The sequence below is a fragment of the Neofelis nebulosa genome, chromosome 3, assembly GCF_028018385.1.
Source record: "Neofelis nebulosa isolate mNeoNeb1 chromosome 3, mNeoNeb1.pri, whole genome shotgun sequence".
Taxonomy (NCBI): Eukaryota; Metazoa; Chordata; class Mammalia; order Carnivora; family Felidae; genus Neofelis; species Neofelis nebulosa.
The window spans coordinates 86503893-86519105 of NC_080784.1; the positions used below are offsets into that span (position 1 = coordinate 86503893).

General features: G+C 40.8%; 1 long non-coding RNA gene across 1 annotated transcript in view; it reads right to left on the minus strand.

Annotated features, from left to right (window-relative positions):
- Positions 1-6804: 6804 nt before the first annotated feature.
- Positions 6805-15213, minus strand: part of LOC131507043 (uncharacterized) — a 50387-nt gene continuing 41978 nt past the window's right edge. The window contains exon 3 of the long non-coding RNA XR_009259284.1: positions 6805-7306. This is a non-coding gene — a long non-coding RNA (uncharacterized LOC131507043). The remainder of the gene's footprint in view (positions 7307-15213) is intronic.

A 15213-nucleotide genomic window follows, 5' to 3' on the forward strand; every position in this document is an offset into this window, starting at 1 on the left:
AATAAATGGTCTTAGCTTGTGGTCACACTGAGATTAGAACACTCATATCTTTGACCCTAAAAACATTTCTTCATATTCTACCAAAGACCGAGGACCTCAGCAAGTATAAAATATGCAAAAGAATATAATCATAACCTTTATATTTGTTTTTCTAAGTTTATTTATTTATTTTGAGAGAAACAGAGACAGCACAAGTGGGGGAGGAGAAGGGGTAGAGAGGGAGAGAGAGAAAATCCCAACCAGGCTCTGTTAGCCCAGAGCCGACATGAGGCTCAAACCCACAAACCATGACATCATGACGTTAGCCGAAACCAAGAGTCGGAAGCTTAACCGACTGAGCTACCCAGGTGTCCCCATAACCTTTATATTTGTATTACAATTTGTAGTTTATTGAGAATTCCACCTTAGTTATCTTATTTGGACAAGATGTATGTCAAGTTTGTTACTAGGAGTCCCAAGAACTATTTCTTCTGTCACCAACAGCCACTCAGTTGATCTCCTTTAAAATCTCTACCTTCAGGGGGCACCTGGGTGGCTCAGTTGGTTAAGCATCCAGCTTCAGTTCAGGTCATGATCTCTTGGTTCATGAGTTCGAGCCCTACATTGGGCTCTGTGCTGACAGCTCAGAACCTGGAGCTTGCTTTGGATTCTGTGCTCTCCCTCTCTCTCTGCCACTCCCACATTCATGCTCTGTCTCTCTCTCTCTCTCCCCAAAATTTTTTTTGAGAGACATTAAAAATTTTTTTTTAATCTCCACTTTCAGGAGAGAATATAGATCAATTTAAATGGCACATATTCATAGAACAGGGAGGAAATGGGATGGAGAATATTTGTACTTATTAAGTGTCTACTATATATTAACTGCTAAAGATGCAAAGATGAATAGATAAGGAATTTTGTCTTTTTGTCTAAAAACAACATGAGGCTAATGAAGACATTTTTAAACAAGGTGAGTAGATTATTATAATTACTTTTTACAGAGATTTTTCTGGTACAGGAGAAAGATCACCTCCCTATCAATCTTCACATCCAATAAATCACAAGTTGTCAGGGATGGCCAGGTGTCTCGGTTAGTTGGGCACCTGACTCTTGATTTCACCTCAAGTCATGATCTCACAGTTTGTGGGTTTGCCCCTGCATCAGTGTGGAGCCTGCTTGGGATTTTCTCTCTCTCTCCCTCTCTCTCTCTCTCTCTCTCTCTGCTCCTACCCCAGTTGCACTCTTTCTTTCTCTCTCAAAATAAATAAATGAACTTAAAAAAAAATCATGAATTGTCAGTAATAGCTCCTAGGTGTCACCTCCCATTTCCCTTCTCACTGCTCCTGCATAAACTCAGGTCTTTCAGCTATTCTCACCCGGGAGATTCCTGGTGAACTGTGTCCTGTTTCCAGTCCCATCTCTTTGCATCCTGCCTCCAGCTGCAGCAAGACTGATGCTTCTGAACTACAGTCTCCTCATATTGCTTCTCTAATTTCAAATGGACCTCATAGGTTAGAGTGAAGTCCAAATTCCTTCACAAACTGTCCAGTTCCTGAAGGTTTGCATTTTACAGGGTATCACCTTGGCTTGGGGTTCTCTCCCCACTCTCCCTGGCCTTCCTACCAAGTCCCACTAATCCTTACAAAATTCTTAACAGAAATGTTACCCCTCTGAGAAGGGCTAGAGAAGAGCTGTTTTTTTCTTCACTGTGTTCGGAATTGCATATTTCTGTTACTTTAATGATTAGATGCCAGGAAGACGTGAGCTGACCTGTGGCCGTGTGGCCATGTGGCGACTGACTGGACCAAAGCCACAGCTTTCCTTTTCAATCAGCCTTTCCTCTGTCTACCTCAGAACCCAGAAGCACTATTGGCAAAAGCAAAAATAAAACGGAACAAAACAAAATCTCCCCTGAAGGTACTCCCAACCTAACTTGCAAAGGTAAAAAGAAAAGACCTTGAAAGTTTTAGGAGGGCTGAGAACAACCTTTCCAGACCTGGTGCCTTTGGGTCTGAAGTAAATTAGACAGAAGTGATCCTTGTCTATCCAAAGTCTGGTATCTGGGGAAATGGTGACTAGGACATAATTAGTTCTCAGTCAATCACACAGAATGATCGGAGTCCACACTTTTCATTATAATCACATATTTTTGTCTGCATAAATGTATCATGATCCTTTTTAATAAAACAAAACAAAACAAATAAACAAACCAACAAAAAACTGATGAAACAGATTCAACTAAGTGGTCATATAGTCAAAATGTATATTATGAAACAAAATTGGGAATAAATCCTTTGGTATTTCCAAAGGAAGCATGAATTCTCTTTTTAAATGCATGCCAAACAGCATACTCTTGTTGTAAGGATTTATTGCCACTATATTCTCTACAGCCATTCCATTTTATGGAATAATTTACAATTGCAGAGTAAAATATTATTGTTTGATAATTTGGAAGTGGTCTGACCCCTAAGGACTTATGAAAATATTTTTCTGTCACTATATACTTAATAACTTTCAGTTTTCTCCTAAGACAAACACTAATGACAAAACATTTGACTGCAGACAATAAAATTTATCAATGTTGTTATAAAGTAATGAGAATAATTTTCTATGTAACTCACAAAATGATTTTGAAAACATTTTCATAAAAAATTGCATAAATCTTTTACATGTTTGCAGGATATCTTGTATTTTTTAGTTTTTTAAAAATTTATTTTAAGAGAGTGAGAGAGAGTGCACAAGCATGAGCAGGGAAGGGACAGAGAGAGAGGGAGATAGAGAATCCCAAGCAAGTTCCTCGTTGGCTGTCAGGGCAGAGCCCGGTGGTGGTGGCGGGGGGGGGGTGTGTGGGAGGGCTTTGGATCTCAAGAACTTCAAGGTCATGACCTGAGTCTGAGTCAAAATCAAGAGTTGAATGCTTAATGGACTGAAGCACCCAGGTGCCCTCCCCCAAATTAATTTGAAAAATAATCATTTTATATGAATTTCTATAATATTTTCAAGCAAAAGTTTTACTTTAAAATCACATATAATAAACATGAATAAAGGCATCTTTAAGAATATATTTATTAACAAAATACTATGATTTTGACTAAACTCTGGTTGTGTTTAAGACAAGAATGATTCAGGGGCGCCTGGGTGTCTCAGTCAGTTGAGTGATGGACTTTGGCTCAGGTCATGATCTCACAGTTTGTGAGTTCGAGCCCCGTGTTGGGCTCTGTGCTGAGCGCTCAGAGCCTGGAGCCTGCTTTGGATTCTGTGTCTCCCTCTCTCTCTACCCCTCCCCCACTCGTGCTCTGTCTCAGAAATAAATAAACATTAAAAAAAATTTTAAAAAAAGACAAGAATGATTCAGAGAGTTTAGTGGACTCTCAGCTATTAGTTTTATCTGCACAGGAAGTTCTCTCATCTCCCTTCATAAACAACAGGATGTGCTCCCCTGATTCCACTTGATCCAGAACTTAAATTCCCCAATAACAGTGAGATGCCCATACAGGGACCATCAAGGTTTTCCCTGGGATTCTGAGTGAAACAAGCAAACAAAATAACTCCTTCTACTGGGGTCTCTAACATCAAGTTGTTGGTAGCCATCTTCCAAACTATTAGTTTTTAAGTTCATTTATTTAGTTTGAGAGTGAGAGAGAACGAGAGTGCATGCACAAGCAGGGGAGGAGTACAGAGAGAGGCAGAGAGAATCCCAAGAAGTTTGGCACTGTCAGCACTGCGGGGCTCGAACCCAGGAACTGTGAGATCACAACCTGAGCTGAAACCAAGAGTTGGAGGCTTAAGGGAATGAGCCACCCAGGTGCCCCTAGCCATCTTCTGAATTATAAAGAGAGAATCTACCTACATGATGAAGCCAGCAGAGACTGAGAAAGAGAATAAGGGAGAGAGATAGAAAAAGAAAAAACTCCTGAAGAGGTGAGTCTCTAAATTATGAAGTGTTTAAGGGTTTGGTTTCAAGAAGAAAATAAGAGCAGGGATAGACCCATTCTCTCAGTTTTATGCAGGCATTGGGGAAAGGCATCTCCAAATAAGAAATGAGAAAGGTGACCTGGTCAAATGTTCTTGGAAACACTCAAATGACTGACCTTTTGGAAAACATGCCAATGATATTTACCAGGAGGAGAATCTTCATCTACGTAATGTCTTTAGAAGGATGTTCTCAATCTATGTAGAATCACTTATAGTAAACAAATCTGGAATCCATTGATTTATGGGGCATACCTCCCTGGAAAATCTCATGCAAGCTATGTAACTATTTGGGTACAAAACATTCATAATTAAACAATATTCTTTTGTATGAGTAATACAACCTCATGCATTACTTATAGAAGTCATATGTAATCTGAGCCAGGGTGCATCCAGATGTGATAACAAAAGATGTGTAGACCTGCATTGGGGGGTCCCAAACATTTCCCTATATCTTGTAAATTTCCTTCATGCTGTTCTTTTGTAATTGCCATGCATGTAATTAACAGCATGTAAAAGTCATGCTGTTCTTTTGTAATTTCAAATTCTTTTGAAATTGCCACCAATTTCAACCCCTGGCAACCATTATCTATTATTCTCTGTCCCAAAAGTTTTGCCTTTTCTGGAATGTCATATAAATGAAAACGTACATTATGTGTCCTTTTGGGGCTGGCTTCATTCAGTTAGCAAAGTGCATTTGAGATTCATCCACATCATTGAGTATATTACTAATGTGTTTCTGTTGCTGAGGAGTGTCCCATTACATGGAGGCATCACATTTGGTTTATCCATTCATGGGTGGAAGGACATTTGAATAGTCTCCAGTTTTTGGCAATAATCAATGCTATAAACTTTCATATAAAAGCTATTATGTAATATATAAATTCTCATTCTATTGGATAAAAAGTAGATTGCTGGGCCATACAGTAATTGTATGTTTAACTTTATGAAAAACTGACAAACTGCTTTCCAAAGTGGCTATGAAATTTTTCAATCCCACCAGCAATGCATAAAAGTTCTAGTCTCCTCTGTATCCTCACTAGCACTTGGGATTGTTGGCGGGGTGAAGGTGGGGGTTATTAGCCATTCTAATAGATGTGCAGTGGTATCTCACTGAGTTTTAATTTGCATTTCTCTAAATAATTAATGATATTGAACATCTTTTCATGCGTTTATTTGCCATCCATGTTTTTTCTTTGGTAAAGTATCTGCTCAAATCTTTTGCCCATTTTTTATTAGGATGTTAGTTTTCTTACAGTTGAGTTTGGAGAGTTCTCTGTATGTCTGCACATAAGAATCTGTGTAAGATATGTGACGTGCAAGTATATTCTCCCAGTCTGCGACTTGTCTTTCATTGTCTTTTATAGAGAAAAATTTTTAATTTTGATAAAGTTTAATTTATCTCTTTTTTTTTACTCTTATGGATTGTTTTTGGTGTTGTAACCCTACTTTTGTTAAGCCACCTAATTGCTCTACTTTAACATTGTCTGATAAAATTTATTTTGAAGGTAGAGACTATACTTGAGATGTTCTTAGCTCCAAACAGAGCAAGGACATTTTTATTGACTTTTTAACACAGATTTGAAATTTCTGAGCTCATCTTCTGTGAACCTTTTCCTCACTCCAGAAGACTTGCAGATGTACATTTATTTTTATTTGTTCATGACCCTCTGAACATACCACTGACCACACTTACCACTTTTTGCTCTTATTATCTGTTTACTCTTCAACTCCTTCAAACTCCTTGAAGGAAAAATATGATGCATTGAATTTCTGTGTAAGCCCAAAGCCCAACACATTATAGATGCTCAAGAAAACTTTATGTAATGAATGAGTCTCACCTCATGTGAATACTTCAGGCGAGCTGAGAGCACTTCTATATTGAACACAGTGGAAACAGACATAACTGAAAAATATGAGTTTATCCCTCATTATGTGTGAAAAGGGACAGATGAAGAAGAGTAGGTTAATGCCCTGTACGATGGTTTGTAGTGAATAAAAGCAAGTCAAATCAACTTGCCTTGTTCACTTATTAAATAAGTATTTAATTAAGCACTTACTGAGTGTTGGGCACTCTGCTTGTTTAGACCATTTCTTAATATTCAATCACGTGACTTTAGAAAATACAAATTAGAGCACCTGGGTGGCTCAGTTGGTTAAGTGTCCAACTCTTGATTTCAGCTCAGGTCATGATCTCTTGGTTCTGGGATCAAACCCCAAGTCAGGCTCTACGCTGACAGCATGGAGCCTGCTTGGGATTCTCTCTCTCTCCCTCTCTCTCTGCCCCTCCCCCACTCACATGTGCTCTCTTGTACTCTCTCTCTCTCTCTAAAATATAAATAAACATGAAAAAAATTAAAAATAAAATACAAATTAAAAAAGATTTGATAAAAGTATATTTAGAGAGAAAAATACAAGGAACTTTTTAGATTAACTTTCTTTGTTATTCTGAAAATGGTTTGGGCTGCAACATAAGTTGCAAATATGAAGTGTTAAAAAATTTTTAATTAATATATTGAGTATTGTACTCTTTATCTTCTCTTAAATTATGTATTAAAGTATTAAGATGATTGGGATACCTGGTTGGCTCAGTCAGTTAAGCACCCAACTCTTGATTTCGGCTCAAGTCATGATCTCATGGTTGTAAGACTGAGCCCCGACACGGGCTTTGCCCTGGGCATGGAGCCTGCATTAAAAAATTCTCTCCGTCTCCCTCGACCCCTCTCCCATGTGCACATGTGCATTCTTTCTCTCTCTAAAAAAAAAAAAAAAAAAGAAAGAAAGCAAGAAAGAAAGAAGGAAAGAAAGACCCAGAAAACAAACAACAAAAAAATATTATGATGATAAAACTGCAGAAAAGGGGAGAAATGGAAACACTCAAAATCAAGAAAGTATCTAAGAGGTATGAAATGAATTTTATTATTGAATGATTCAAACCAACCCTGATATATATTCAAATTAAATTTTGGCAAAACAAACAAACAATGAAGACATTCAAAATCGGATTGCAATTGTGAATTCACTAATATTTTGAGATAATTTTTCATACAATAAAATTTCAACATGACATTTGTAAATGGCAAACCGAAGCTGCAACACAGATGAAAGGAAGGGACACAAGAGGATAAAAGAGAAATTATTAAAACACTTTATCTTTGGAACAAAACTTAATGCGGCTTTTGATGTCGGCTACTGGTCAGGACAAGATAGGCTCATGCCAATGTTTTGAAAACTGGATATTAATGAAACAAAATTCATTTTAGGAAGTACTGAGGATGAGGGATAATCTTTTAATTGATCAGGAGATTTTGGAGCAGCAGCCACCTCTCTGGTCCTCCTCCTGGTGAAGCAGATTCTGGGAGAGAGGGAGTGAAAGGGTTCTGTCACGTGGGCTGACAAGAAGGAAAGATGAGTCTTCCTTATCAGAAGGGTCAGTATGCAAAGCTAAAGGAGATGCCAAAATGCATTATCTTGGCAAAAAGCCTAGGCCAACTATGACTGCAATTCATCGCCGGTTCCTCAATCCAAAGCTACATACAGTAGGGCAGTATAATAGCTACTGGAACTGTTCATTTTAGGGGTTGTAACAAAAAAGGCCAATTCTGTCTAACCTTGTATTTCTAACCAAAGCCTTTCACACTTGAAGAGGAATGTAGTGTGATGGTAGGAAGCAGTTCTCAGAATCAAGGCAGAGCTGAAGAACTGCTCTTGCAGAAGGCAGAACACAGGGCACCCATGGATGTGGGAAGCAGGAACTGATTAGTACTAAATGGGACCAGTCAGATCCAACAGTTCTTTGATGCTTGGATCTGTCCTCTTAAGAAGCAAAGTCCTAAAGGGGCACCTGGGTGGCTCAGTTGGTTAAGCATCCGACTTTGGCTCAGATCATGATCTTGAGGTCCATGGCTTCGAGCCCATGTCGCACTCTGTGCTGACAACTCAGAGCCTGGAACCTGCTTCGGATTCTGTGTCTCCCTCTCTCTCTTCCCCTCCCCCACTCGTGCTCTCTCTCTCTCTCTCAAAAATAAACATTAAAAAAAGAAAAAAAGAAGAAGCAAAGTCCTAAGAAGGGGAGTCTGATCTAAGTTGGGCCTGTGCCCTCCCCTCTCTGCTATAGCTACACCCATGTCCTCAAATAGGGAGATGTAAACCCCTCGAATGGGGTCAAGGTTCTCTTAGCAAAAGGAATGGGAAGGGTTGCTAGAAGGCAAAAACACCTGCCCAATCCATCACACTTCTCTGTTTTGTATACATCAAGTTAATTTTTATTTTGAGGCCCATTCTTCCAGACAGGTGGGAAATTATATCCGTCATTTCTGGGGGTTTCTCTATCCATCAGCATTTTGCTACTATTCCAGAACTTTCTCCATCACCAAATCATAGGGAAAGGGCACTCTGATTTTGGTCTGCTGTCCACAGGGTTTACTTGGAGAATCCCATAATCTTTGTCCCCATGCCTGCCGGCTCTTTATCACGTCCAGCCTGAGCTTTGCATTTGGAAATCTTTCATGAGGTGCCTGTGATCCCAGCTTCCTAGTGTATCGCACAGCCAATCCTGGAGGCACATCGTAGGTTTGAAACTTTGTCAGAGAATAATATTCAGAGCTCTTTTACTGGTAAAACAGTTAGATTGCAAACCCTATCACAATGTAATAGAACCTCTCCCCAAATTGCAAGAAATCTTTCTCCCCTTGTGTTTCTTCTAGACTCTTCTACCTCCACAAATTCACTTAACCTTTCTACCAACTTTACAGACCCTCTAATTAACGTTATGTGCTTCGATTTTGAGCAAAGAAAGTCGGGACAGTGCCGATTACTAGTGCTTTCCATCCTAATCACATCCCCCAACTCACCCCCACCTCCACCAGTTACTCAGGGAAGCAGAGCTGGGTCAAAGGTCAGCTTGAATGGGGGCAGAGCAGGAAGAGAGAGGAAGGTTGTCAGGGGCATTATAAAAGAAAAGATGCAGGAAGAAAGCCACATAAATTAATATCTGAAAAGATTATCTAATCACGCCAAGATCAAGGATTAGCACTACTGGCAGATGGAAAATGACTTGGAATTTGTCCAGGGATAGAGCTTAGAGGCCTTGCAGGGACCTTTTACATAATCCCATCTCAGGTTTATAAGGGCAGGCTGGGTTCATTTAAAGGGGCAGACACTACATCAGGATCCCTGCCTGCCTCCAAATTATTTTTACTGGTAGCCTATGAAGGAAACTCTTCTCTTTATTTTTATGAGGGGCTTATGTTTCTGCAAATGTGCATGTGTCTGGAAAGGAGACTTGTAGAGGGGAAGGGTAGAAAAATGCTTATTAATGCTATATTTTATATTTTCTTTTTGAGTATGTGCACTTATATAATGTAGCTAATATTATTGTGTCTTTCCCTTGTGCCAGCCATTGTTCTAAATGCTTTATGTGTTTGGGGCACTTGGGTGACTCAGTTTGTTGGGCATCCAGCTCTTGACTTGGCACCTGGGTTCCTCAGTCAGTTGAGCAGCCAGCTTTTACCTTCAGCTCAGGTCATGGTCTCACCATTCATGAGTTCGAGTCCTGCATCAGGCTCTATGCTGACAGTGCTGAGCCTGCTTGAGATTCTCTCTCTCTCCTCTCTCTCTCTCTCTCCCTCTCTCTCTCTCTTCCCCTCCCCTGCTTGTGCTCTCTTTCTCTCTAAAAATAAATAAATAAACTTAAAAAATGCTTTACATGTTTTAACTAACTCATTTAATCTTCACTACCACCCTGTGAGGTATTTACTATGATTCTCCTCACTTTGTGGGACACTGAGGTGCAGGGTCAGGTAAGTAGCAGAGTTGGGATTTGAACCCAGGCAGTCTTGCTCTGAAACCCATGCTTATCGCTACCTTCCTTGTGGATTGTGTTTCTCTAAGCCAACGGTTCATATGCCAGCTCTTTGATCAGTTCTACCCATAATGAATACCTTCTGCATGTGGGGCTTTACATGGTACTCTAGTGTTGTCTGAGAATAAAGAAGCATGAATCGGATTCTGTCCCTACCTGAAGGAGCTTACAATTATAATACTGTCATAGATGGTGTGGTAGCAGTCTTTAAAAAAAAAAGGCCTAAGGAAAGGTCTGTGATTCTCTACTTATAATTATATTAAAATTTGACATTATTATATAAAAAAAAAACACCTGGCATTCATTAGATAAGAATTTTATGTGGTCCAGCCTAAAATCTGAAAATTATGTTAGCTATTAAGATCCATTTATGTGTGAAAATTCTGTACATTCATTAGGATATAAGGCCTAAATAACTAATTACCATATATATGTTTCTCATCCTTTTTCATCAGCCATAATAGGCCAATAAAAATCGGTTCTCCCTGGAATCCTTTAAACTATTTTTTAATATTTTGAATGTATGTAATACTATACCTCCAATTTCATTCCTAGTAACTATTACAATACATCAAAACCCCCTTTATCAAGACATTAGTGCCAGCTGTGGGTACCCGTCAGATTTTTCCAGTTAACTTTCTAGATGCATTTGCCACATTGGAAGCGTATAGTTTCGAGTGTACAATCTGCATGTTTCGAATGGCACGTCCAAATGCGAGCAATCAACTTTTGCAAAACCACGGGCTTATGGGAATCCGAATGAAAACGCTCCATTGCTTTTTATGGCCTACACAGATGTAGCCATTCTTCCTCAGTGGCCATCCTAATTTATCCAAGAACAAATTTAGAATAAAATGATCCTCCTTGTCATGTAATGAGGAAGTTTAACAGTAGCGGGAAATTGGGCGGCCGGCTCGTATTTATCCGCAACTAGAGAATCTTCTTCACCACTCCCTCCCAGCTGAGTGATTCCTTCAGAGGCTACTGCCTGGGCATTTCTGCATCCGTCCGCAAGATTTACATCACACAGGCCCATCTCTCATTTCCTGCTCCTACACCCTGCTCCATTCTGTCACCTTTGGTGACTTCATTGGTGGTATGCCCTGCCAGGCTGGCTGCTGTGACTGCTGCCCTCTGGCAGGTGGAGGCAGAACGGTGTCAGAGGGCATGTATTTGTCACAAGACAGAATCTCTGGAGGAAAATTCTTTTTGCTTAAAATGGAAGCTCCATGAAGACAAGGATACTGTCTTCCCTGTCACCATATCTCCAGGCCCAGGACAGTGCCTGGCACATAGTAGGTGCCCAGAAATTATTTATTTATTTATTTTGAGAGAGACAGAAACAGCACAGGTAGGGGAGGGGCAGATAGAGAGGGAGAGAGAGAAGCCCAAGCAGGCTCCCTGCTGCCAGCGCATGGCCCCGGGGTGGGGTTGGGGGGGGGGGTGGGAGGGGGGCTTGAACTCACAAAACCATGAGATCATGACCTGAGCCGAAACCAAGAGTCAGGCACTTAACCAACTGAGTCACCCAGGTGACCCTACCCACAAATAATTATTAAAGGCCTGAAGGAAGGAACAGAATTCGGATCACCAGCTAAAACTGCAAATGTATCAGATTGTCAGGGACTCTGTAACAAAGAGACTGAGATGACATAGGCTTGGTTAAGCTCCTAAGAGTTTATGGGACTGAGGCAGGGAAGAAAACAAACCAGGTGTATCAGAAAGGAACAGATGTGTCAACCACCTGCTTATTCATTCAACAAACATTCATTGAGTGCTTACTGTGTGTCAGGTACTAGTCTAATTGCCAAGATACAATAGTGAATAAAACTGACAAAAACCCCTTCCCTCACAGTTATATTACATTACCTGGGGGAAAGACAATAAATAAGACAGATGAATAAAATACATGGTTCACTAGATAACGAGAAGTGCTAAGAAGAAAAACAAAATCAGGAAAAGTGACATAAAATGTCAGAGCAGGAGGAATCGACATATTTACATAAGGTGACCAAGGCAAGTTTTATGGACAGTTTGCATTTTAATTAAAAACTGGGAGAATGTGAGAAGTGATCCCTGCAGACCCAGCAGAAGAGCCTTCAGCCAGAGAAAATGGCAAGTGCAAAGGCCCTGAGGCAGGAACTTGCCTAGTGTATTTCACGCACCGCAAGGGAGTAAGTGTGGCTATCCCAGAGTGAATGAAGAGGGAAAGAAGGGTGGATGATGTCAGAGAGATAACAGGAGACCATACCATTGGGTAATTATATGGCAGAGTTTTGCAAGTGATAAGAGGATTTTGGCTTCTGCCCTGAGTGAGATGGGAAGGAAGCAATTGCTTGCTTTCTCTTCTTCTTCTTCCTTTTTTTTTTTTTTTTTAAATTTTTGAATGTTTATTTTTGAGAGAGAGACAGAGACAGAGACACAAAGACAGAGCATGAGTGGGGGAGGGGCAGAGAGAGAAAGGGAGACACAGCTGAAGCAGGCTCCAGGCTCTGAGCTGTCAGCACAGAGCCCTATGAGGGGCTCAAACTCACAAACCAGAAATCATGACCTGAGCTGAAGTCAGACGCTTAACCAACTGAGCCACCCAGGTGCCCCGCTGGCTTTTTCTTACACCTCTCACCTCAGATCCATTCCACATGTGGTTCCCTCCACCTGGAATACTTTCTCCTCTGCACTTTTCCTGACCAACATCTACTCAACCTCAAGTCTCCGTATCTTTTCTACAGGGGACTTTCCTGATGCCCCTGTCTACCCTGTGCCTCTTACGACTGTCAACCACAGGCATTTTTTCTCTTACCAGCTGTTTTCCTTCAAAGCACTGACTACAAACTAGAGTTATATACTTATTTGTATAATATCTGTCCCTCTCACCAGGCTATAGCTCCAAGAAGCCGAGATTGCTCCATTTTATTCACTATTGTTCACTCTGTGTACTTAAGTAATAAGCTTGAGAATATTAACATGTTTTCCTCTCCTGCATTACTGTGTACACGACTTTCTCTCTGGCTGGACTGAGGTACACAACTGCTTGCTGCAAGTGGACAGGAGATATTAAGGTTATTACATTAGGAATGGAGAGAGAATTAAAGAGTTAATTTTTGAGGTGCCTGGGTGGCTCAGTCGGTTACGCATCTGACTTCAGCTCAGGTCACGATCTCACGGTTCGTGGGTTTGAGCCTCGGGTCAGGCTCTGTGCTGACAGCTCAGAGCCCGGATCCTGCTTCGGATTCTGTGTCTCCCTCCCTCTCTCTCTGCCCTTCCCACGCTCACACTCTGTCTCTCTCTCAAAAATAAAAATAAACCTTAGAAAAAATTTAAAGAATTAATTTTCACTTTTTAATATTCAAAATGGGTTTTTTGCTGCAAGGCAATGGGCTTGAAAGGAGTCAGTATTTTCTAAATCCTTTAGCAAGAACTGAGCATTTAGGATTCAGATCACTGCTCTCGGGGACAGGAAGCAGTTGTGATTTGGAGGAAATCTGGACTAGAAAAAGAAGAAAGAGCCCAACGCATGCTCCATCTGGTTCATGGGGATCTGGGGATAGGGAGTGGGAGCACAAGGAAGCAGGATTGTCTGCAAAGCCAGTGAGAACCAAGGTGGGGCCAAAGCCTCAGGAAAGATGGATGGGCCTGACCAAGAGTAAGAAAACAGGTCAGGACACACAGGCTTTAGGCCTCTGGAACACACACCATAGAGCACCCAGACATGGCACTATCAGCCCTCAATGGGCACATGGCCATGAAATATCCCTCGCCAAGATGTTCCCTAAGAGCTTCATAAACAACATAAAGCGTTGCATATGTGGATGGGTGGATGGACACAGAGAGAGTTTGTATTTCAGTACATTATATAAAGTATTATACATGTGTGTATTATAAGCATGCTGTTGTATTTCTTTTCGCGAAGCACCATGTGGATCCAAGCGTGCTGTACTCCATCATCAAGCTATACCACCTCTTCAGTCACACAGATACTCTCTTGGACAGGAGTGATGTGGAATGATGAGGAAATGTGCATTTTTGCATAAGGATACGGAGTATTATCTAAAAGGGCTGTTCAAATGATTGCATAGTACAGACTTTAGGCTTACGAGGGGCAGCAGACCACTTACTGACAAATTAAATAAGCTACATTTCCTTTCCACATCCGAGGAAACAAATCTGCACGTTTGCTGCATGAAGAAGCCCATTTGGGATCCTTAAGAAGCTGTGGAAGCACGTATTTGTACTGCTGACAGGTGACAAATGAGAATTTGAAAGTCCAACAACCCTGATGCCGGGACAATGAATACAAATTATTTATATAGGCAACTACAGACAATTAGCAGATGAAGGAAGGAAGGAAGGAAGGAAGGAAGGAAGGAAGGAAGGAAGGAAAGAAAGAAAGAAAGAAAGAAAGAAAGAAAGAAAGAAAGAAAGAAAGAAAGAAAGAAAAAGAAAGAAGAAAGAAAGAAGAAAGAAAGGGAGAAAGAGAGAAAGAAGGAAAGGGGTGGGGTAAAGGAAATAAGCTTATTTCTCTTTGAAATGCCTGAGACGCATTCAGCAGGGTGAAGCCTTATGCCAGCAACCCAGGCCCAGGACATACTTCAAAAATTATACCTTGGAGAAAGAGATTAGACTCTGAATCTATATTTAGGCCAGAAAGTATCTTCACAGCTTATGGATATGAAACAAAGTTTGGCTGGAGAAATTCACAAAGATAGAAAGTGAAGGCATTCTGATCTCAATACATGACCTCAGCTGTCACCTTTTTCCCTTCTGGGTCACAGAGCTATGGCTGAAGAGAACACAGATGTGAGTTTGGGTTTGGAGGTGGCATCTCATATATCCTGCTATCTTTAAATAGGAGAAACAACTCATCCATAGCTAATCGAGATCTGAGACTTACTTTTGCTCCCAGGAAGCTCCACCTGCACACCTGGCCTGGGTCTCTGAATGGCCACTACTGGAAAGCTCAGACTTTCTTGGATCTCAGATGTATCCACGAACACAGGAACTGACTAGTTCCCAAGTTTGCCCAGCCACCCTCAGAAGACCTGGGGTGGGGGTGAATCAGAAAGTAGATTCAAGGCAGACATTCAGCTCTTGCGTTTTGGGAAAAGGGAGAAGTGACCCTAAATAAGAGTAAATACCCCTGAGATTGGGGGATTTTTACTACAGAAAAGATTGTAATTGGGTGTACTATTTCAAGATGTCCTCCAGTTTAGACTATTGGCCAACCTGTCTTTCTCTACCAATATGGCCGAGGAACTAGGGAGCCTGAAGTCCTCCCTTCCTGGTCCAAATGTACTCAGAGTGTTCCTGGAAGAATAGAAAGGAAAATAATTAATAAGCTTCTTCTAGGAACAGGGATTATAGTGAAAAAGGAATTTGAGGGAGGAGAGGTAGGGATGAGC